The sequence below is a fragment of the Halichoerus grypus genome, chromosome 5 (assembly GCF_964656455.1).
Source record: "Halichoerus grypus chromosome 5, mHalGry1.hap1.1, whole genome shotgun sequence".
Taxonomy (NCBI): Eukaryota; Metazoa; Chordata; class Mammalia; order Carnivora; family Phocidae; genus Halichoerus; species Halichoerus grypus.
Window position 1 is genome coordinate 2,793,829 of NC_135716.1, and position 24,030 is coordinate 2,817,858.

Here is a 24,030-nt window from a genome sequence, read left to right on the forward strand (position 1 = left end):
CTTCTAGTCCTGAATCTTCTGTGTGCTAGACTTGGTGCTAATGATAGGATTCCCTGCGTTGGAGTGTCATGAGGGTTCAGCGAGTGTATGTGTGTATGGCATCTGGAATCGGAATTGGCTCGTAGGAAGGATGTTAAGAGTTGCAGCTAGTTCTGTCCCCACATGAAGCAGTTGAAGATGAGTGTCTACAGAGAGACTTTGTAGTTCCCAAGAGAAAGGGGATGGGGGAAACCGGAATTCGCCGTTCTTTTCTGGAGGCAGTCCACTCCTATGTTGGAGGGGCAGGGCCAGGCTGGGCTGGGGGAGGCCCGGGATCAGAAGGGGGTGAACAGAACGAAGCTGTGCGAGAGCCCGAGGTTCTGGTGGGTGTGATGTGTGTCGGCCCCTCCTGTGTGCAGGCTGGACCCCTGGTGCCGTGGGGGGCACTAGCTTGGGGTTCGGGACTTGCCTGCAAGAGGAAGTCAAGATCTGGTAGGAGAGGTGGAATTGTGGGCACGGGGTGGGGTGGCCTCAGAAAGGAGCTGCTGAGGTAGCCTAGGCTTGGAGTAGCCTAGGTGTGAGCCACGTGTGGGCAGGAGACGGGGAGAGAACCTTGGGAGTCAGGGGCCTTGGCGTCCGCGCCCTGGGAGGCCTGAGGGCACCTGGCCACTGGTGCCATAGGTGTGGAGGTGCTGGGAGTGCCACTTGGTCACCAGTCTGAGCACCGGCCGAGGGTGTTTGGCCCAGTGTGGGGACTGCTGCACCTGCGGGAGCCCTTGAGGAGGGCGGTGGGGCAAAGGAGGGGGCACAGTGGACCCTTTATGGCCTACTTTTTTTTTGTTAATAGACTTAGCAGGTGCTTAGAAGGACAGCCTCTTTAAACAAATAGGTCAATAACTTTCATATTTGTAGTTTACTGCCCTTAACTGGCAGCTCAGCCAGTTAGGCCAGAAGGCCAGCGTGCTGGAAGGAACGGGGAAATCCACATGTGCTGTGAAGTGTTAATGAGGGGGCTTTGGAGGACCTTGGAGGAGGGAGGCTGGGGACAGGAGCAGCCTGCTCTCCCTGCCCCGTGCGTAGGTGTGGGTTGTTGCCTGGTGAAAACACCAGTGTGCATCCAGGTGACCTCACCTGTCAGGCAGTCAGGGCAGCTGAGTCATGGTGCTGTAAATTATATCCGCAAGGAAAGGTTTGTTAGCTGCGGTTATGTTTTCTCCCTGTTAAAATTAGTCTTGAAGACAGAGTGAGGTGTGTTGAGTTTATAGCGCGTCTATTATAGGCTTCCTGCCGGCCCTGCAGGCCTTTCTTCTGTGATGATATTGCCCTTGGTGTGTGGTTTTAAATTGTAGGCTCAAAGCTTGTGGAAGTGCAGGAGAAGGGACAGACAGGTGCTTGGTTCCCACCCCGCCATTTTGCCTGTGGCCTGGAGAGGTAAGCGGCTTTCTCAGGGTCCTGAGGTGGCCTGGGGGTCCTGCTCTGCTGCCCACGCCTGATACTCGTAGCGTCCTGATACTAACTGAGGGTAGAGCCCCGTGGCAGACCGTGAGCGCCCCCTCTCCCTCCCTCCCTTGACCTCAGACTGTTACTTGAATTCGGCCGGCTTCACCGTAGGCATGAGTGGTTTGTAAAGAGCAGCTACTTCTCTTTCCCCCCCCCATGGTCTTGAACTTGGGGAAGGTGTGGACAAGCTAGAATGCAGTGGTACTGAGGGGAGGGCTCCCAGTCAGTGGACAAGCTGAGGAGGGTCTCCTGGCAAACAGGAGAAGGGGTCGTGCTCCTGTGGGTCCGGCTTCTGAGGACGGCGGGAGCAGGACCCCAGCTCAGGGGCAGATTAATACCATTTACGGCTTTAAATGCTCCTTGATGGGGAAACACTTGCTTTCGAACTGTAACCGTTATTCTGCTTAGACTCGCCTTATTCTGGGAAGGATTTAAGCCGCTTTAAGTAGAGAATTACTTAAGAGGCACTTGTAAAGATACAGGGAAGGCGTGTTGCAGGTGCTGCACGCCTCCCGGCTGCTCCTCGCTCCGTTCCTCACTGCCGCACACGGGGCTGCCTCTAGCCTGTGCTTCCTGGGCCCCAGAGGGGGTGAGGGCCGGCTGCCAGGCCGTAAGCCACCGCCATTCCTCCTCCTCGGGCCCTGAGTCCCTTATGTCTAGAGGGATCATGAGCTCAGACCCCCACCTCCTGGGGAGCTGGGGGGGCCACAGGCGGAGATGTTGGGGGTCCTGGGGCTCCCGCAGGGCCGGTGCTGGGCCTGTCTCCCTCGTGCCTCTCCGAGGCCGCTCTCGCCCCCGCGCGGGAGGATGTGAGCGGGGCTCCGCAGTGAGTAGCGGCTCACCCGACCCAGGACGTCTGCCTGCGCGTGGAGTCAGCGACAGAGGAGTCGGCGCGGGCGTTCTGAGTGACCCCCACTGTGACCCTCCCTCACGCGGACAGCCTTGGTGCTTTCCTGAGAAGCAGAGCCCCGCAGATGCCCAGCTTCAGCACCGTAGCAGCCTGTGTCGGGGGCTTTCTGCCTCGTGTCCCGGTTCTGCCTCCTGCCTGTTTCCCGGGGCAGTCCTTTTCCCCGGGGTGTGCACATCCCAGGAGAAGACCTTACAGGAACGTGGGCACGGGTGCGCAGGGGCTGGAGTGCGGGCCTCACAGTTTGAAAGAGAACTCTGTTTGAGGCAGGCTGCTTTGGTGGGGTTTATGCCCCGGGAGTGTGCGTCCTTCTGCAGGACAGTGGGACACGCCCTGGCCTGGGCCGGGCACCCCGTCACCCCCCGGGGCAGGGACTCAGCGATGGGGGAGCTGGGGAGGGTCGTGGGGGGCTGCCTGCGTTCCAGCACAGGCAAGGGCTGGCTGACGCGTGAGGTCACAGCCCTGGGCTCCAGATGAGAGATGGGAGCCCTTGAGGTGCCGTGACCCGAGGAAGGCCTGCTGACATGCTGAGTGTGGGTCCTTGCTCAGTGGCTGCCATGACAGAGGACTTCAGGCTGAGGGCTACGTGGGGCAGGTGGGAGCTGAGGGCTCCTTCCCACCGACTGGGCCACACTGGAAGCGTAGCGTGCGGGAAGGCCCAGCGGGAGCCGTCCTGCCATGGGGAGGGAAGCCCGCTTTGGACCTGGCAGACGCCGAGCCCCACGTTCAGCCCCGTTTCTGGTTCTGCGCAGGCCTTTGCAGATCACCTGCCGTCTCGGGGTCGGCCTTGCTGGGTTGTGGGGTCTGGGGTGGACACGCAGGACAGGCACTCACTCCATGGGTGGTTCTTTTCTCCCACGTGAGGCCACGGTGGGGACAGAGAAGAGTCCCTGGGGTGGGGAGAGGGGCTAGCACCCAGGAGGACCCCAGCAGAGGGTGTGAGAAGTGCCTGCAGCCCCGCCCTCCCTACAGAATTTGGAGTAACATGGGCCCACTTGGGATATTGGATTAGGTTTTTATCCCCCAGGAGAGTAACCAAGTAAACAGAATAGAGTTTCTTTGGGCCACTGGCCAAATGAGAAATATTTTGGATCTGGTGACCTTTTTCTTTGGGTCACTATTCACTGTGGAAGGTTTTGACCCGTATTGCATTTCAGAATAGGAAGAACGGCTTATTTTTCAGAGTGGCAAATAAGGAAAAGAATGAGAGTCTCATGGAGTCTCTGCTTCCAGAGGCTCCCCTGGGAGGCACATTTTTATAGACACCAGACGTCCTCTCCATTCCCAGCCAACTTTCCATGCTGCTGGTGGGGGCGTGCCGAGGGCCAGCCCCTCCTCTCCGGAGCCAGCGGCCTGCGTGCGGAGCCTGCCCAGCCAGGGCCCTTCCTCCCCCAGCGAAAGCACCACCTGCCCCCTCGCCCCCAGGCCTGGACCCTGTCTGCCCAGCTTCCCCTGGGGCTGTGGTCTCCCTTCTGGGACTCTCCGATCACGGTTCATAGACAGTCACCTCATCGTAGGTCACTGTCCTAATTGAATTTCAGGGTAAAGTGCTTATATAGTTAAAAGCCAATGAAGAAAATAGGACTTAAGGCATTGGTTTTGTTTAAAGATTTATTTATTTGAAAGAGGGAGAGGGCAGGGACGGGGTGGGGGTGCAGAGGGAGAGAGAGAATCTCCAGCAGAACCACCACCCCGCCCCACCCCCTGAGCATGGAGCCTGACACGGGGCTCGATCCCATGACCCTGAGATCATGACCTGAGCCGAAACCAAGAGTCGACGCTTAACCGACAGAGCTGCCCAGATGCCCCAACTTAAGCCATTGTTCGAGCAAGTCCGTACTGTTGAGATGAGCACGAAAACATCCTGTCTGACTTTGTCGTTCGTGCGACGTGTGGGTGCTGCAGAGGAGGGGGGCCTGGGCTCACGGACACTCTCTGTGAAGCACTGGTATTTGGGGCTGTCCCTTCTCCACCCGTCCTCCAACCCTGGGACTCAGGTTTGCACACGTGCTGCCGTCGGTCTTCTGGAGTGCACGCGGGATGTGGCCTGGGTCTCCGTTGCCACCTGTGCCTTCGAGCTGCACAGTGGCCACCGCAGGAAGGTCCCCGATGCCCCGCGTGTGGGCGGCTGACCTGAGTGCAGCCCCTTTGGTGCCCTTGTCTGGTGGGCCCCTGGGACCACCCTGAAGTGCAGGCAGAGCCCAAGCTGATGTTCATGCCTGGAAAGTCTGGAGAGCTTGAGACATTCTGGGCTGCAGTGTCAAGAGCTTCCTCGTCTGCCCTCCACTCTGCCTCCCTCTCCTGCTTGTCCCAGGGTGCTGGGCAGGAAGCTGTAGAGGGGCCTAGAACTTTCAGCCGGGCGGGGAATCTTGCTGTGCTATTCCCCGGCCTGCTTGAAGGCAGGCTGCTGCTGGTGTCCCCAGGAAGAGAAGAGCTAAGTGCCCCCTGCTTCTCCCAGCACCTAGGCCCTTTGGTAGCCTTGGGGCGTCTTAGGCTTAACTCCTTACTGAGAGGCTCTGCACAGGCCCAGGATGTGGGGTGGTGTTTGGTGATGAGGTTGTGAGTTAGGAGTAGTGGTGACTTCTGATGAGTTTTGGATACAGCCGGGGGTAAAATAACAGACCTCCCAGGGGTGGTTGGGGTGGTTAGTGCCCTTGGCCAGAAACACCTGCGGGCCACCTGGCGTTGGGTATGAGGCAGAGGTGGGCTGGCAGATCCTTGCTGGACTGGGTGTCGGGCTGCCACCTCTAGTTCCTGTCTTATCCCACTTGTCCCACTTCCAGATGCCCAGATGAGAAGTAACGCTTGGAGCTTTAGGAGGAAAGGATGCTAGGTCAGGCCCCCAGACCTGTGGCTGCTTGTTCAGAAACCAGGGGAGCACAGCAGACTCGTGTGACATCTGCAGGGGCAACGTGGCTGACGCGGAGGGAGGCCGTGGTTGGTAGTCAGGGCCTCAGACGGACGAGGACTAGTGTGGACTAGTGTGTGTTTGCTGTGCTTGAGGGGTGGGGAGCCGGAGGGGACAAGCCGGACACAGAATGTTCTGGCCATACCTCATGCTGGTGACACAGCAGCAGGGAGCGCCGACGGGCGGCAGTGAGTTCAGGCGGGTGCAGCCGGGGGGCTGGACTGCGGGGGAGGCAGGGGCGGCCTGGAGAGCGGGGCCGGCAGGTGAAAGGAGCGCTGTCCCCGGCCACCGGCCACAGAGCTTGCCTGCACGATGTGGCACGTTCCTCTCGTTACCGGTGGGTGAGCGCACACACTCGTTCTTCACACCTGTCCAGGACACGTGGCCAGTTTACGGGAACTTGGAGGACGTCTTAGCAAGGGGGCTCCTGGGAGGGCAGGAGAAAGAAGTGTGTGTCGTCAGCTCTGCTCAGGGTCGCTGTCATCGATGCTGGGTCCCCAGGCCTCTCGGGCCCCATTTCTCCTCTGAGGTTCAGGTGGGGCTGGACCAACCCCGAGGGTCTTACCAGCCCTGTTGCTCTGTGACCTGCAGCCCGGTATGTTTCCAGATGCTTGCCCCATTCTCTTCCTGGTTCCTTGAAGCCCCCATGGCTGACCCAGGTGAAGCCGAAGCTCCTGCCCCTCCCTTTGCACTGGCAGCCCCGTGCCTGAGCGCCTGGCCCTGCTGCCCCCCCTTGTGATGCAGACCTCCTGGACGGCACCTCTCCACTCCCAGGCTCACCCGCCGCTGGGCTGTGCTGGCCCCTTGAGGGTGTCTCTCTGGGCGGAGCCCCTGCAGGGGCAGGTCCTGCTGTCGGAAAATGCCCAGCACATAGCGCTGTCCCAGCGGAGAGAGCCAGCTGTCGTGCTCCTGCTGATAACAAATCTAAAACCTCGTGCCCATGCCCTGCGCTGTGCCTGGACCTCTGAGCATGGCCACCCCCTGCGTCGGTCTAGGCTTGCCTGCTGGCCTCCGTTGTCACGGGGCCTCCTCCACCTGACACCCTTGGGGGGGCAGGTCTCACTGGCTGTGCTTTGGGTGACACAGCTTGTCTTCGCTCTCCCCATCCACCCCCACACCCCTGTTTTAGGTGCCTTGAAGGGAGGGACCCTATCCTAGACCAGAGGTGGCTTCTTTGTGTCCCTGTTGCCTGCCCACTCCACAGGTGGCCCGGAGTGGGTAGCCCTGGTCACGGAGCTGACCTCCATCCTCAGCGGTCAGTGTCTTCGTGCTGGAAGGTCCCGTGCAAAAGGGTCCATGGTATTCTAGACCGAGGCACGCGTACCTTCCTCTACAGCGAAATCGCCGGCTGTGCTTGCTTTCTGATAACTGAGTGGAACCACTTCTTAACGTAAATTTTTGTTTTTCCAACAAAGAATTTTTCTCTTTTAGTGACAGCTCTAGGTAAAAGTTCTCATGAAACCAGGGGTATTGCCATTATTAGATTACTCGTTTATTCTTGAAGCCGTTCAAACAAAAATTAGACCATGTTTGGTAACTTAAATTCTGTTAGATTGTTCTCTGCTCTCTTTTGTGATTTCTCTCTTTTAGGGCTGCGTACCTGAGCACCACACGCTGTGTGATGTAGTTGAACCACGGATTTGGTTCACCTAGGGAGTTTTCAACACTCTTATCCAAATGTGATTGGGCACAACCACTGTCTACGTGAGGGCTTAGGGGTGAAAGCCGCTCCCTTCCCCGAGAACGCGCAGGGTTTGGGCTCCATGGTGATCCTCCGCACTACCGGGTCCTCCACACGGTCTGGAGGTGTTGTTCCCATTGCAGGTGGGGAGGTGAGGGCTGAATGTCGGAGTCTGCAGTCACAAGAGACCATGTTAGTGATTCGGGACCTCGTGCGGCCCGTCTCTCCACCCCGCCATCCGCAGTCCTGGGAGGAAGCATAACTTGTTTCAAGTGCGTTACACGTTAGCTCGGGGCTGAGAGGACGTTCAGCACGCCGCCACTTGTTCCAGAGGAGTGTGAGGAGAACAGAGCGTGGCCTTGGAAGATGAAGGGGGTGGGAGTCAAGGTCCCCGAACTGGGTCTTGCGGGGGCCTGTGGTGGGCGAGGCTGCGCTCTGCAGGTGCTCAGTCCCTCCCGCCCACCTGGCTCTGCAGAGCCCTGTGCCCAGCCGTCTCCCTGAGCTGGTCCCTTGCTGGGGAGGACTTGTGTGTCACCCACGTGTCACCTGCGCGGTGGCTGGCTTTGTTCTGAATTTGCTTCCAGTTCCTATTGAATTGCGAACTACTGTGTTACACATAAAAAGACCCCCGCAGGTGAAGTGAAGGGTAAGTGCCATCTGAAGTCAGTCGGGGAATTAGCAGCACAAACAGGCCACACGCCCACCCAGCCTGGCGCTTGGGGGCCGGCCACTGATGGCAGGGCCCGCTATCCCCTCACCGCGCTGCCCTTGGCTACCTAGGCTACTTAACTGTCTTCCAGGAAATTAAGTTTAAATCAGATTGAAGCTATGATGTTCCTTGTTCTTTTCCATCCCGACAATTATCTTTAAATCTCTCCTTTTAATTAACTCAATTTTCCAGGCCTTTGTGTAGGCCGGGTGGTTTGTTTGTGGAGGGCCTGGCGCCGTGCCTCCGATCGGGAGACAGGGCTGCAGCTCTGCCCTTCTAGGCTGGGCGGCCCCAGGACGGGTGGGGTAACAAGGGCTTGGCTGCCCAGCCTTGGCACGGCGCTCACGGTGCGCGGCGCAGGGCAAGGGCCCCGCCTCCTCCCCGGCAGCCAGGGGCAGCTTGCTACCCTCTGGCTGAAGCCGCTTCTGTTTTTTTTTTCTTTCTAGAACTGCTTCTTTGGCAGCTTTCACTTCTCCTGTAGGCGAGTCTCAAGCTAATATTTATCCTGCAAAGTATCTTAGAAATGCTGGAGGGCGAGTATTTGTGGAGAAGTTTATCAATCTTTGAAAGAGCATTATTGTTACGTTGATAAACTGAGGCACTATTTACAACAGGTAGATTGTGTTTGAACTTGCAACCTTAGTCCAACAGCTAGTTTTTGTTAACAGATGGAATTGTTTTGGCTGTTCTTGTAAAGAGGTCTTTATCCGTGTGGTTTTTGTTTGTCGCTGGTGAGCGTTTGGCCTGTGCTGGGGGAGGGGAGACCTGGGCGGCTGAGTCTGTAATACGTTCAGGTGTTAACTCATTTTATGAGCCATAGGCTTTTCAGGAATGTGGACTTTGGTGCTTGAAGCCCTGCCTCTTCATGATTGTCTCTTTAAAACTGGAGGTGCTTCCTTCTGAGGGGACAGTGGCCTCACCATGACCAAGACCCTGGGGACAGGTGGTATTGTTTGCGTGGTCAGGAGATTTCAGATCTGAAGGAGAACAACACTGAGAGTGAACTTGTTCCTTAAAAACTAAAGTCAAATCTTTCCGGGGGGGGTTACTTTTCAGTAAAAGGAGCCACTTCCTGGATCTTCTTCTGAACCCGTTTCCTCCACCAGGCAGCCCTCTTTGACCCTCTTTGACTCTTGGGTGAGTGAAATGCCTCCTGGTGCGTTGGGGGTGGAGGGGCCCGGCTCCCCCAGGGCTGCAACTTCCCTGGCCCCCGGCCTGGTGCTAAGGGTGTCGGGTACCAGCGGTGGGGGCCGGCGCGGGCTTGGGCAGGAGGAGGTGAGAAGCAGTGCCCGAGAAGTCTGGGTCCTGCAGAATGTCACAGTGATTCAGCCGTGGCTGGTGGGGGCTGGCCAGAACTGGAGACAGATGCCTTTCCCTGGGGCTGGGGGAGCCCAGGTAAGGGCGTCAGGCCGGGCGGGGCTTGTGCACCTGGCCTTGGGAGGGGGGGCTGCCCTGGAGGTGGTGAAATGTGCGGGGGGAGGGGGCTGCCTAGCAGAGGTCACAGTGGCGCCTGTGAAGTCTTGTTTGTGCCCTGCGGGGAACATCAGGGACCGCGCACTTCCTCCTTGGTCAGCTGACTCACTCTCTCCTGCTGACTTGCTGTTTCTCCTCTGTCTGCTGGTCTCCGTCTGTTTGTGTCTCTCTGTCTCTGTGTGTCTGTGTATCTCCGCCTGCCTGCCTCCCTCCTGACTCATGCCCTGAGCTGGGCCGTGCTGGGGCGGGGGGCGGTGTGCCCTGGGGCCTCCTGCTGCGCCCACACCCTGGCGCGGGTTTGCAGCCCCACCCGGCCCGGCGCCCGTAGGCTTCAAATGTGTCAAAGAGCGGTGGTTGGCTGAATTGTTGGGGATGCACTGAGTACCTGCGGGCAGAAACCCCACTACCTTCCTGATTGGACTTTCCAGGTCATTTCTAGATAAGTTCCTCATACTACATTATTTACTTTTATTTTGGCGAAATACACCTAACATAAAATGTACCATCAGAACCACCTTTAAGGGTACGTACAGTTCCAGCGGCGTTAGGTTCGCATTCACCACGTAGCGCTCCATTGCTGCCCTCCGTCTGCAGGGCTTCTGCGTCTTCCCAAAAGGAAACTCTGTCCTTACGTTTATTTTTAATGCATCTGAAAATCCGCCATAGCCAGGAAGGTCCCGTGGTGGGTGCTGCTGCCGTCCAGTGTCAGGGCTGTTGGAATCCAAGTCCCCGGGCTGGCCGGAGGGAGGTGCGGGGCTGTGTGCAGCGGAGCTGATGTCGGGTGGCCTCGGGTGGAAAGCGCTCTCTGAAGGGCAGTGACTTTTTCTTGTGAATGGCCATTGATCTCCAATAGATGTAAAGCCCAACCTGTTGAACCCCGTTGGTTTCGCACCTGTGGTGGTGGTGTGTGGTAGCACACTCGGGTCCTGCTGTTGGGCTGAGCTGATGGAAAGCAGGTGTCATCCATTTATGTAGCTGAGAACTGCATTGTGCCCAGAGTAGTTTAGTTTTAATTACGTCCCTGAGGCTTCAGTCTCACGACCTTCCGACAGGCTGAGTGGCCAGGTACTCTCCTTTGGGGGAAGGCGGTGGTCTCCCCCGCGGCCTCCTGCTGCGAACATTCCAGTCATTCGTTATCTGACTTGGGTCAGCGTCAGGTGGAGCTTGCCCATCTCCCAGGTTGGCGCAGCGGGAGGCTGAGGGCCAGATTGGGCTTCCTATGTGTGGATTTGCCCTGTGTGTTGGGGGGGGAGGGTGGTGCGCTTGGCTCCCTTGGCCCTCACCTGCACTGCAGGCATCTGGGGACTCTGGGTTTCCCCCTCGCTCAGGGAGGCCCGGGCTTGATCCGGTGCTGTGTTTTTGGCCGTGTTCTCTGCACTGGCTGGAGGCAGCCTTCTGCTGGTTCACAGGTGGTAATCCGGTCCTGGAGGGCGGTGCTGAGAGGCCCCGGGGACGGCAGCACCCACAGATTAATGAGTGGGAAGGGTGCCCATTGGTGTTGTCAGCTGAGAAACACATATGAGGCTTTCAGCCTTGGGAGCCCAGTGCTGTCTGCGTCGCAGGCAGGGAAGGATGCTGAACATCACCTGGACACGATTAGAGTTTCCTAACCCCACGTGGGCCTATTTCAGACCTTGATGCGGGGCTTCTCTGTCTTGTCTCTTAACCTGGAAAGAAGAGGAAAGAGCCATTGACTGCTTTCTCCTTGACGGGCACAGGGCCTGGTAGGCTGACCCGGGAGTATCCTTAAGTGGGAGAATCTGTGATGAACGGAGCAGGTGGCATTGTTAGGGGTGGGTGCTTGACGTAAGTCCAGTGGGGAGAAGACTAAGTCCAGCGGCGGGGTGGGGAGCAGTAGGTGCTGTGGACTGGGAAGCCATGTGACTGTGTTTGGGAACTGGGGTGGATGCCTAGTGAAGAGCCAGCTAGGGGTCCCGTAGGAATGAATAGCCTCCATGCACCAAAACATGTGGGACAGGTCTGCTGCTTCCTGGGGTGGGGTTAGCGCACAGTCCGTGTCTCTCTGACGTCGAGGGCAGACTGGGAGCAGCTTCTGAGATGGTTCCTGGTAATCAGCTCTGAATCTGTACTAATTAAGGGGACCTGCCAGTAGCTCTGCATCCGTAGACGGCTCTTCAGAACTGCCTCTGTTGGCACGTCTGGGCCGCGTGAGATTTGACTTTGTGATTGCAAAACACTTGAATGTCTGCCACACGCCAGGATCTTATTCTGCATTTGGAGAGGACCACTAGGAAAATTTATTTTTAAAGGTAATTTACTGTATGTATGTTTTTAAGATTTATTTATTTGAGAGAGAGTGTGTGCAGTTGGCGGGGGGGTGTGTAGAGGGAGAGAATCTCAGGCAGACTCCTGCGGAGCCCAATGCGGGGCTCCATCTCACGACCCTGAGATCATGACCTGAGCCGAAATCAGGAGCCACCCCGGCGCCCCTACTCTTTCTTTTCAAATTTAAGATAAATTTAGGTCCTGCAGAAGCAGAGAGACTATAACTACAAATCACCCAGAAATAACACCCTTTTCTCTGCTTCCGTATCTTAAAAAAAAACTTAGTATGATCATAATGCATACTTGATCTATAACCTGCTTTTTGCACTTGATATTAGGTATATTTCCATGTCAACAGAGAGTCCTGCAACAGAATTCTGTGTCTGGGTGCGCCACTTTATTTATGGGAGCCTCAGGATTTCTGTGCCTTTGTTTCCTTACGACGAGTTCCGAAGAGGGAATGAGAGCCCAAGGGAATTCACATTTTGAAGCTTTGGATACACAGTGACCACAGCTTCCGTTTTTCAGAAGTCCTTTTCGTGGTGTCAGGACCATCCTCACAAATTCCATAGGGATAGTCCGCTCAGGATTCCCAAGGAAGCCCTGGTTCTGATTTGCTGACTTCTGCAGATGGTGGAAGGGTTAGTCATTTAGGTGCCAAACTGGGTTTCTGCATCACAGAAAATCGGGGAACCTGCAGGTTAAGGGGTCAGTCTTGTCTGTAGAGGTTGAGTTGACTTACACTGTTGAGGAACCTGGGAGCAGGCTCCCGTCCCCCCGTCCCCCTTCTGTAAGAGTTTGTCTCTGCTCCAAGGCACTTCCCTGGGCAGAGACAGGAGGGGCAGGGGAAGTGGCCGCCCTGCCCTCTCTCCTCCACACCCCGCCTTCACTGGGCCTCTGGGCGGGGACCTGAGGAGGGGCCTTGGGGGCTCCCCCACGGGGTCCTGGGACCCCGTTTTCCTTGATGTAGAACCAACTGTAGGTGTGCCGTAAGGGATTCGTGAGATGGAGGGGTTTATGAAGGGTGTAGACACTCAAATGACCACGTTTTTAGTGGCTCAGCAATGCATGCTGTCTTGTAAAAATGGTGCAGAAACGACCTGTCCCATCTGTGTACATCACTGACCTGCATCTCCGGCTTCAGGTGTATGGAGGGAAACAGAGTGCTGGTTTTATTGCTGTCGTTGTACTTCTTAGAAAATAAGAGTAAATTTAACTCCAGGCCATATAGAAAGCACATGTAAGTTCTACTCATTAACCAAAACTTCACCTTTTCTAGGAAAACTGGTTTTGATTTTGCTATTTCTCAAGTAGATTTCATACTTCCCCTCTTTAAAAACTGGCATTTTGTGTTCACCTGACACATGGCCCATAATTCAAGTCATTCCATGTTGTTGGACAGTCCGTTTGCAGTTTTTCACTTCTGTGGCACTGTGTCCTTCTCGCCTTAGGGTGAAAGCGGAACCTGGAAACTGCTTTGGCTTGGTTTTACGTATAAAGGCCGGCAAAGGGTTTCTTTGTGTCTTGGCAGAGTGGCTGGTGGTTCTTCATTCGGCCACCTGCTCTGAGGTCAGTCCTTGGTGATGTTTGTAATGTGAGGAGTCTGGTTTTTATTTTTCAATACCATTTGGTGGTTACGAGTGTCCTGAGGCAGCTTGCAGCCAGCCTGCCTCTCGTCCCTGGCCTGGAGTCCATCTGTACCTGGCTCTGCCCTCAGATGAAGACCGTGCACGTTCAGAGAAATACTCCAGCTGTTGTCAGTGACTGCCCACTTGGCATTTCGGGCGGTCTTGAGGCTTGCTCTCCCAGCGCTTGCCAGGGTTCCCGGAGCTGCACGGTGGATGGCCAGGCTCTTGTTTCCATGGTAGCCAAAGCTTCCTTGGACTCCCGGGGTTTGCTGGGAACATGTAGAAGAAGGGCAGGGGGAAGAAAACTTCACTTGCTGCTTTTTAATTAACAAACAAAACCCATCCCTCTGAGTTGATTATGCAGATCTGAGAAAACTATCTAAAGGTCAAAGGTAAAAAGTAGTTATAGGAGAAAGTCTCTATTTTAGCAGAAGGCAAATGTTGCAGGGAATATCCTCCTCTGGGGGCAGTTTGTCCTCATTCAACATAGTCTCTTCCTAAACGGACTTGCGCTTGCTTTCCGAGGGTTGGATGCCGGCTGTGCTCTCCTTCGTATTAGGTAACAGCTTGTTTTAGTGTGAGATGCAGGTGGATTCTGCATAGAAAGGTGCTTGATGTCAGTCCTAAAAATGCCCCCTAAAATTTAGGAAGAATAAGTACTTTGATTTGATCCAACATTCAAAATATTTATTGTCACGTAGACTGTCCATGGAGTCTGCCAATTCAGGTTGAATGTATTATCCCTGCCTTTTTTTTTTTTTTAAGATTTTATTTATTTATTTGACAGAAAGAGAACGCGCAAGCAGGGGGGAGCGGCAGGCAGAGGGAGAGAGAGAAGCAGGCTCCCCACAGAGCAGGACCCCGGGATCATGACCTGAGCCAAAGGCAGATGCCTAACCGACTGAGCCACCCAGGCGCCCTTCCTTCTTCTTTAACCGAGCCCGTGCTTGTGGCAGGTGCAGCGTGGCCGCGGCCCCGAGGAAGGAGGGTGGCGGGGCACGCCGGGTCCTGTTGGAACGCAGTGCCCTCGGTGCTGTGTCCCTGTGACGGGGTTCAGGCACACCAAGGCTCACCCCACTGTCCTGCTCTGTGTTACCGAAGAGACGCAGTTCCTGGATGCCTGGGCAGGTGGTAGGGATCCTGCAGCTCTGTTGGAACTCTGACATTTTCTCCTGCACATGGAGAAGTGGCTTCCGGAATTGGGTGTGCTCCGCAGAGAAACTCCGGGGCTCTGCGAGTAGATGGTGCTCATCCGTGGCGCTGCAGCTGGTAGGCCAGTGCCCTGCCCGGAGGGCTCTGCTCCTGCACTTTTCCCTGCCGGGTGTGCCAGGGTGAGGCCAGGCAGGAGCCTGCTGAGTCATCCTGACGTTCCGGCCCCGTGTAGGGCCCTGCGGTTGGGGCTCTCGCCTCTGCTTTAGCGCAGCGCCTGAGATGACTTTACCTGTCCTCTTGCGGTGTCCCAGCGTCCTGACCCACCCCCGGGGTCCCAAATCCCGTGGGCGGGAGAGGCCAGTGCAGACCGGGCGGCTGCTCCTAGCCACCGTGGAGCTCGGTTTGGGGCAGTGGGTGCCAGTGGGGGCCTGCCGGCTGTCAGAGGATCACCAGGGAGCCCTGTGCTGGGGAAGGCCTTTTGGTGTCTATGATGTCCTACTAAGAATGCAGGCCCAGCAGAGGCCTCCCAGCTGGGCTGGGACAAGTCCGCTAGACAGCGTAGGCGTCAGACTCAGCACTGGGAGCCCCCGCAGGTGGCTGGGGGGTGGTCTGGAGGATGCTGCGTGTGAAATGTGGCCGTGCGGTGTTTTATGCTCCAGGCACTCCTGGACTCGTGCTGTTTCAATAAAGCATAGGAATTCCTGAGAAATTCCACCTACGTGTGAAATTGTGAGCTGCTGTGATTTATTTGGAGGGTGTGGTGCCTTTTAAAAAAATAACACCTTTAGCAGCATGTGCATTTTGAAAGTTTACTCGAATTGCAATATGCCAGTTTTAAGGCATTAAAAAAATCATCTCAACTATTCATTAGCATTGACACACTGTTTCTGCTTCCTATTCAGAAGAAAAAGGGATTTTCTTTGAGCTCTGTGCTTATCTTGCTTTTCTCTCTAAAAGGGAGGGATTTCTAAAAATCAGTTTTCTTTTTTTAATGGAGTAATTATGGTTTGGTCTGGTCCTCTGCCTTCAGCGCTCACGAATCCATTTCTTTCCAGCCGTCCTGAGTGCCTGCACTGGTTAGGTGCTGGACCACCCAGTGGGATCCGAGCCATCCTGCCCTCGGGGTGGGCGCCCACTCTCTGCTGTGTGCTCAGGCTGCCTCTCTCCTGGGGGACGTGCTGTTCCCTTTGCCAGGGGGCCAGGGAGGGGAAAAAGCTGGGTAGCTGGTCTTGGCTGTGCCCCCAGGCCGGTGGGACCTGAAGGAAAAGCAGAGGGGCCTGGCCAGCCCAGAGGACGTCGTGCTTGCCAGGATCTTGGAAGCAGGGCTCTGAGTTGCACAGGTGGACAGGGAAGGCGTGTGGGCTGGAGCTGCTCCCTCCTGTCCTGCAGGCCTGTCCCGCAGGCCTGTCCCCACCTCTGGGAGCTTACAGTGGGGCTGGGGCTGTGCTGTTGAACAGTCACATGCCCTGGCCTCCTGCGGGAGGGAGCAGCCTGGCCCAGGCCTCTGCTGGAGGTGTGTGTGAGGGGGGTGGGCATGTGTGCGAGGGGGCAAGTGTATAAGAGGGCAGGGGAGGAGAGCACCAGCACTGTCCAACAGGGAAGGGCCGGGCAATATGGTCACCACGAGAGTGGTCTGGGAGGAGCGCTGGAGGTCCAGGGATTGGGCACCTGCCGCTTGCATTCAGATGGAAATCCATTGAGAAAGACTTTAAGTAGACTCATTTGCTAACAGTGTAGCAATATTTTCATCCCCTTGCGCCCAGGGGGAGCCTCTTTCCACATTTCCTTTGCTTCAGTCTGTTAATACTCAGAAGAGTGTGTACACACACATCTCCCCCCCACTTTACCAACATCAAGTTCCCAGCAAGCTGATCCAAAGGAGTCACATAGAAATTGATGTCAGGTCTGACGTGTTTGGTTTCTGAAGTGTCCTCGACTGTGTATTATGACACAGAACACTCAAAGGCTGGGTTATGAAAAGGTTCAAGTCCTAGTTAAGCTTTTGATCATTTATCTCCAGAGTGGCAACGCGCTGTCCATACCGGGACACTTGAGTGCAAAGGGGTGCAGTTAATAACTGTGCCGTGTAACCGAGACACGTGGTCCTCATACCCGTTGAGAGCGTCTCACACTGGGCTGTGCCGTGGTGCGTGTCACAATGCTGGTTCTTGGGAGAACCAGATCTTTGGAGAGGGTAGCGCCCTAAATCGACATTTATAAATGAACCCCTCAGCTTTCCGGATTCACGCCGATTCGCATGGTCTCGGGCCATTGGGGCTACCGTAACACAACCACGGGCTGGGGGGGCTCCTCACCAGCACACACTTAATTCTCACAGTTCTGGAGGCTGGGAAGTGCACTGGGGGCACCAGGTGCTGGCAGATTGACCACTTGTCTGTCTTAGGGGCTTGCTTCCTGGTTCGGACCTGTTTCCTCGCCGTGTCCTCCCCTTGCACGGTGGATGGTGGAAGGAGCTGGAGAGCCACGGGTGTCTTTCATGAGGGCACTAGCCCCACTCATAAGAGTGCCACGCTCACGACCTGATCACCTGTCCGAGGCCCCAGCTCCCACTCTGGCAGCACAGGAATTTGGTGGGGAGCACAGACCTTCAAGCAGCACCCCAGACACCGAGGGGCTGTATGCTTTGGGGATACCACAGAGTCACCCGCCTTATTGATTTGTTCATTCGTTTATTTATTTTTAAAAAGATTTTACTTATTTGGGGGGGGAGAGGGAGCATGAGCAGAGGGAGAAGCAGGCTCCCCGCTGAGCAGAGAGCCAAGGCGGGGCTCTGTCCCTGGCCCCCAGGATCATGATCTGAGCCGAAGGCAGATGCTTACCCGACTGAGCCACCCAGGCACCCCCCTAATTTAAATTTATATAAATTTTGTATTTCTTAAGCCCACATTTCCTAGACTGTAGAGGCACATTGAATTAGAGGAGACCAGCATGGCTTTCTGCAGGTGATACTCATAATCCCTACAGGAAGGTAATTTCAGATGTGAGAAAGTATTTCCACTTACCGAACATTCGGTCTCATCACCTCTTGAGTCCTTTCTTGTCAGATGTTTTTGATTGTGTTTTTTTAATATAAAGGACACTTTTTAAAAAATTAGTAAGCTGTTGGGCACCTGAGTTCCCTCTCTCGCTATGTCTCTGTCAAATAAATAAAATCTTTAAAAAAATAAAATAAATTAGTAAACTATTTTTTAGAATAGTTTAGATTCACAGCAAAATTGAGCATCAAGTACAGCATTCTGCATCCTCGTCTTCATGCGCATCCGGCCTCCCCCATTATCAGCATCCCCCAGCAGAGTGGTACGTGTGTTACAGCTCATGAACCTGGGGCGCCTGGGGGGCTCAGTCGTTGAAGCGTCTGCCTTCGGCTCAGGTCATGATCCCAGGGTCCTGGGATCGAGTCCCGCATCGGGCTCCCTGCTCATTGTGGACCCTGCTTCTCCCTCTGATTGTCCTCTCTCTCTCAAATAAATAAATAGAATCTTAAATAAAAAAACCACAACTGATCAACCTGCACTGACGCACGTCATCACCCGAAGTCCATAGTTTACTCTAGGATTCACTCCTGCTGCTGTTCCCTCTGTGGGTTTGGACAGATGTGTAGTGACCGGTATCTGCCATTATGGTATCCTACAGAGTAGGTTCACTGCCCTGAAATTCCTCTGCTCCACCCATTCATCTGTCCCCACTCTCCCCCATGCCACCCCACTCCATCCCTGGCAACCACAGGTCTTTTTACTGTCTCTCTTGCGTTGCCTATTCCAGAATGTCATGTAGTAGGAATCCTACAGGGAGTAGCCTTTTGGGATTGGCTTCTTTGACTTAGCAATATGCATTTAAGGTCCTTCCATGTCTTTTCATGGCTTTCCATGTCTTCATAGCTCATTTCGTTTTAGCACCAAATAACATTCCACATTCCATTGTCTGGGTGGATCACAGATCATTTAAACATTCACCCACTGAAGGGCACCATGGGTGCTTCCAGGTTTGGGCAGTCGGTAATAAAACTGTAAACATGCACGTGCAGATTCTTGTGTGGACATAAGTTTTCAGCTCCTTTGGGTAAATACCAAGGAGCATGGTTGCTGGACCCAATGGGAAGAGCATGTTTAGTTTGTGAGAATCCGCCAGTCTTCCCATGTGGCTGTTCCCATGAGCCATGAGTGAGCTGTTGCTTCATGTCCTCGTCAGCACCTGGTGTTGTCTGTGTGCAGACGATGGCCATTCTCACAGGTGTGTCGTGGGATCTCACTTTATTTTACAGGTGTCTGATGCCACGTGGCGTGGAGCATCTCTCCACGTGATTACTTGCCGTTTGTGAATCTTTAGTGAGCCGTCTCTTCGGGTGTCTTGCCCTTTCTTAAATCAAGTTCATTTTCATATTGTTGAGTGTCTTGTGTATTCTGGAGAAGAGTCCTTTAGCAGATGTGTCTTTCGCAAATATTTTCTCTCAATCTGTGGCTTGTCTGTCTCTTGCTACAACATTAATTTAATGTTGGAAGTCAGTGGGATTTCTTAAGTGCTTTTCAGGAAATAACCTTATAAACAGATTTGCCGGTATGCTTCTTTCTTATCAAGGATACTTTGAACTTGCTAGATTCGATTTTACGTCTTTTTATACTCTTGGTCTAGAAGCTGATCTTCCTTATTATCTGCTGCCCTTCGTTTGGTTTTCCTGGCTTTTGGGTTGTGTGTGGGTTCGTATTATTTGCCATGGTCATCTGGTGAGAGAGGGAGGCAGGCTGATGGGGAGCACTGTTCTAGTCGCTCTTCGGCAGGGTCATCGGAGACTAATAGTTGATGACATTTTAGAAAAATGTTGGTAGTTGTAGTTGATTTTCTCGGGGGAATGGATGCCTGGCTTTAAATGGCGGGTGAACAAAGCAAACAGCTGTTGCCATAAAGCAGGCACTGTAATGCATGTGCCGCGTGTCCAGTGCCCAGAGCGCTGTCAGCGCGAGCATGTGTGCCCGGGGGTGGGGGGGCGCGTCGCAGGATGTGTTTGAGTCGCACTGCGAGCATGCATTCACTCCTCTCTGACCATTCTCCAGGAGATGGGTCGAGGCTCGTGGTGCCTGTCAGAAGTTGCTCTGCACTTAACTTTTTGATGGCGTTCAGTTACCAGCCGGCTTTCCGCAGAGCAAATTGTAGGAAGTCACATGTTCTGGCATCGGTTACCCTTAAATTAGAAACAGGACAATAGAGGAAGTTGTTGATTGGAACAATGGTAGTTTCACTGGTCTAAGTGCATCTGCAAATCGTACCCACGTCGCTGTCCCTGAATGTGGCGACAGTCCCTGGAGCGGGCCCCAGAGGGAAGCGTGTTTTCTCTGCTAGGGAAAACCTGCCCGAAACGTGTTTCTGGGTCTTCTGGATAGAAGATACTGGGATGGGTCACAGCTTAAACTTCACGCTTTTCAACAGCTCCAGAGGAGGCTCTTAGGAACAGGCACTTGCCCATGCTTTGGGGAAGGAGCAAACCAGTCTTCTCTTTAAGCTGCTTCAGTGTATTTGTCAGGTTTTAGCTTGGGCTTTTTAAGCGAGGTCCTTCAGAAGAATGTTCATAAAATGTTTTATTTTAATGGTTTTAGTTACTTTGGTTAATGGTCTACCATTTATATAAAATAGCTTCCTTAAAGAAAACAGTTTGCATGCGATAAGATTTGTACACGATGTAAACCTGGTTTTACGGGGTCCAGTTGCTCCCCTCGGTGCGACAACACACCCTTCACCCAGGCGCCTGGCTAATGGGGGAACAGCCGTGGGGACCCGCCCCGCGTGCTCTTGCCTTTTCCTCTCAAAGCTTCTTTCCTTTCCTTTTCTTGTGGAGTCTCGAGGGAAAGGGCCCTAGAAATAGAACAAGTGAGGGGTGACTATTATGAAGTCTTTGTGCCCAGGACAGGGGCAGCCATATGCCATGTGGGTCCTGGTCCCTCCCTCCTGAACCAGTGCTCTGATTTAGTTCAGTTCAGACGGGGAGGGACTCTGAGTTCTGTCTCTGAGGAGCTGATGATCAGGTTCCAAGGAATGCATACGTGAGCTTTGGAACATAACCCAGTTATGCCAAGTTGGGGACTATACATAGTTTGGTAATGGTTGGTAGATTTGTTGTTAACTTGGTCGTAGCCCTTTTGTCCATTCTCAGACAGTTAAAGAAGTAAATTACCAAATTAAAATGTAAAAATCTTTAGCCTTAATTACAGGGGAAGGGACACTTGGGGACTTGCCAGAGTATTGGAAATGTTCTGTCAATATAAGTTTGTCAGAACCAATTGAACATGGTACATTTTCACTGCATGTAAGTCATACCTGAGCAAATGAACCAACAACATTTACTACTAGCCTTCTTGTAGGCTAACTAAACAGTGGGAATATAACAAGAGAAAATCTCATTTAGAGTGGCCACACACACAAAAAAAGGTAGAACTGTTAGGGAGGAACTTAACTAGAAATGTGCAAAGGAGTGTCCTGTAGAAGGAGTATTTTGAAATTCTCACGAGAGGCACTGAGGTGGTCTCGGACAAATAGAGAAAGCCCTCCTCCTCGGATGGGGGTACACAGCAGTTTTCCCTCAGCTAATGTATAAAATTAATGGAATCACAGTAAGAATTACCAACAAAAAATACCTTCTTTCCTGAGCTAGTCAAGCTCTTAAAGCTTATATACTTGTAAACAAATGTGCAAGGAGAAATAGGGAAGTGCTGGGGAAAGAAGCAGTGAGAGTACGGCCTCAGCAGAGTCTGAAACCTCTGGAACCCTCTAACAGCAGTGGGTTACTGGGCACGGGCAGACAGGCATGCTGGTTGGATGGAATAGGCAACTGGGAAACAGACCCAAGTACTGATGGAGATTTGGTGGATGACAAAGAGGAGTCTCAAAGTGTTGGGAGCTGACTTAGTGATCTGATGGCCACGGTGAAAAGAGAACGGTGCATCCTTACCTCACGCCACACACAAGAATATGGATCCGAGATGTAAAATGTGCCCCACAAGATTTTCCCTGGGAACTAATGGCCGAGTTGAACATCCTGCAGCCTGTGTGCATGATCTGACCCAGAGTCTATGGAACGTATCAGAAGTGGCTGGTACACTTCTCACATACTGTGGACCCTTCAACTGTGGCTCTTTTTTTTTTAAGATTGAGAGAGAGAGAGAGCACGAGCATGAGTGGGAGGGACCGAGGGAGAGGAAGAGAGAATCCCAATCAGACTTCACGCCGAGCGTGGTGGAGCCTGATGCTGGGCTCTGTCACGACCCTGAGATCATGACCTGAGCCAACACCAAGAGTCGGACTTAAGTGACTGAGCCACGCAGACACCCCTCGATTGTGGCTCTGGAACAGAAATGCTTGCACGGGCCCTTCTGCCTTTAACTGGCTCTCCCCTCACAGGCCTGGTTGCCGTGGTCGCTGTTCAGTTTAGATCTTCGGTACCCAGTGTTCGTATTTCTAAGCACATGATGCCTAAATTTTATTTTTAAAGTATCTTCTGTCATCCCCTAAAAAGCTTATAAAATCCCCAGGGCTCGCAGAAAGAGCATTTGGGAACCGGCTCCGCCCAGTGCTGAGCACTTGGGTATTGTCTTCAAGGTGCCTGGCTCTACCCCAGGTTGGTCAGGTCTTTAAGGAACCCGGGTGTCCACTAACATGCGTGGATTCTGTTAGTTGGTTCAGCCTCATTGACAGGTACCGAGTGGACAGCGGCTTGCGCCCCGGGAACTTGTGCTGACGTGCGTGGGCCTTGCTGCCTTGGCTTGAGAGTGCCGGCGTGCGGCAGTGCGGAGAGCTGCGAGACCCGGAGGGGCTTTTGTGTTTGCTAACTGCTGCTTACAGTCAAGCCCACTGAAGATGCTAACGATATTTGTCATTTTCATCAATATAGATGACAGTGAAGTTGCCTGTGTAAAGTCTCTTCACTGTGCCACTGCGTTTGCACGGCTTGAGGAAGGGAAGCCAGCTGTGTTAATGCCTAGGCTCCTTGAATGACAGGTAAACCCCACGCCACGCTCATGCCATTTCACGCGGGCTTCCCTGCAGCCTGACCCTAGTCGCTGGCCGCCCCGGTCACATGGGTGTGGCGCTCTTGGAGAGAGCTGGTACGGGCAGGGTTGGTTTCCACTGCACACAGGCCCTAGTCCATTCTGGTCAGCAGGTTAGCTGGCTGTCATTCATGCATTCGTGTGTTCATCCGCTCTTTCTGTGACCTCGCCCGGCTCCTGCTGTGTGGCTAGGCATCGTGGGAGGTGAGGGGACAGATGAAGTGTGGATGGCGGCCTCCTGCTGTGTGAGCTTCTCCCTGCCTTGGCCAGGGTCGAGTTACCCAGGTACAGGCCAGAGCCCGTGGCACGAGGGGTGGGGCCACGGCCCATGTTCCGGGGAGAGCTGAGCTGGAGATGGGTCTTCAGAGACGCCGTTTGAACATGCTGCGGGAGGCTGCGGTGGCAAGCTGGGGCTTTCTGGAGACTTCCCCAGGGATTCTTACACTCCCGAGAGGGAATAGCTGGTACCCTACTCCCTGCCACAAACCACATCCCGGAGGCCCCCTCCTCCTGCTCTGGGACAGTGTGGCTTGAGCCCACTGGCATTTTCCTGTCCACTTTGAGCAACAACTGATTTGGTTCCACGAAGAGGCAGTGACGTTGAGTTTGCCACATCTGGCCCAGTTGATGGATTCAGAATGTAATAGTATAAAATGTAATGTTTCAGCATTTCGGGAGAAGACTTTCTCCCATTTAATAATAACCTTCGAGGGGCGCCTGGGTGGCTCAGTCGTTAAGCATCTGCCTTCGGCTCAGGTCATGATCCCAGGGTCCTGGGATCGAGCCCCGCATCGGGCTCCCTGCTCGGCGGGAAGCCTGCTTCTCCCTCTCCCACTCCCCCTGCTTGTGTTCCCTCTCTCACTGTGTCTCTCTCTGTCAAATAAATAAAATCTTTAAAAGAAAAAAAATAAAAAAATAACCTTCGAACAGAGTTTCTCAACTTTGACCTAGTTGACATTTGGGGCCAGATCATTCTCTAGCGTGGGGCCGTGTTGAGCAGCATCCTGGCCCCGACCCACCTTGTGACACCCAGAAACGTGTCCACACACTGACGGGTGTCCTCAGAGGTGCAGAATTCCTGGTGGAGAACCAGTGCTTTAGAAGAGCTCGCAGATCCCTAGTGCGGAGCTCGGTCGGCTGATTCTCACTGGTGCTGACATGGCCTTGGGAGAGGCCGCCCTCATTCAGCGTGGGTGTCAGGACGGCGGCAGCCGTGGGTGGGGGCACCAGGACCCAGCTGGATGCTTTTGTGTTCATAAGTAAGTCACTAGGATTCTTAGAAAACAGTGACTGTCATTCCTGCCCCCAGAACCCCAGGTCATCAGTGTGGGCTTTGAAAACCTGTCTGGATACATGTCCTTAATATAAAAATGATCCATCTTATTTGGTGGAAAAAGGCATTTAAAATCACGGACGCTATTTTGGTGTAAGATTGACAGGTTGACAAACGGATTTCTTCTCTTCCACTTTCTTAGGTCAGGGATCACTCCCAAGGTAGGAAGGGATTGGGAACAGCAGGTGTTGGTCATTGTTAATGCTGGGCGATTTGGGTTTTTTAAACACTGTTTTGTTTACTTTGTATTTTAGAAGTAGTTTCATAACACATTTTCTAAAACGATTTGAGGTTAGAAACCATGGTTGTTCTTTGTTTTGTTTTTGTTTTGTTTGTTTTGTTTTTTTTTAAAGAATTTATTTATTTATTTGATAGAGAGAGACAAAGCGAGAGAAGGAACACAAGCAGGGGGAGTGGGAG

General features: G+C 53.8%; 1 protein-coding gene across 5 annotated transcripts in view; it reads left to right on the forward strand.

Annotated features, from left to right (window-relative positions):
• Window positions 1-24,030, forward strand: part of SLC45A4 (solute carrier family 45 member 4) — a 74,996-nt gene that overhangs the window by 15,298 nt on the left and 35,668 nt on the right. Inside the window, exons 1-2 of one of the 5 annotated variants that reach the window (XM_036109461.2) lie at window positions 8,157-8,298; window positions 8,741-8,821. The exons of 1 other annotated variant lie outside the window; for it this stretch is intronic. The gene's annotated coding sequence lies outside the window, so the exon portion shown is untranslated. Of the gene's footprint in view, window positions 1-8,156; window positions 8,299-8,740; window positions 8,822-9,058; window positions 9,080-22,120; window positions 22,228-24,030 lie in introns of those variants that run through there. 3 more of the 5 variants (XM_078071933.1, XM_078071935.1, XM_036109462.2) reach the window with 3 other exon arrangements.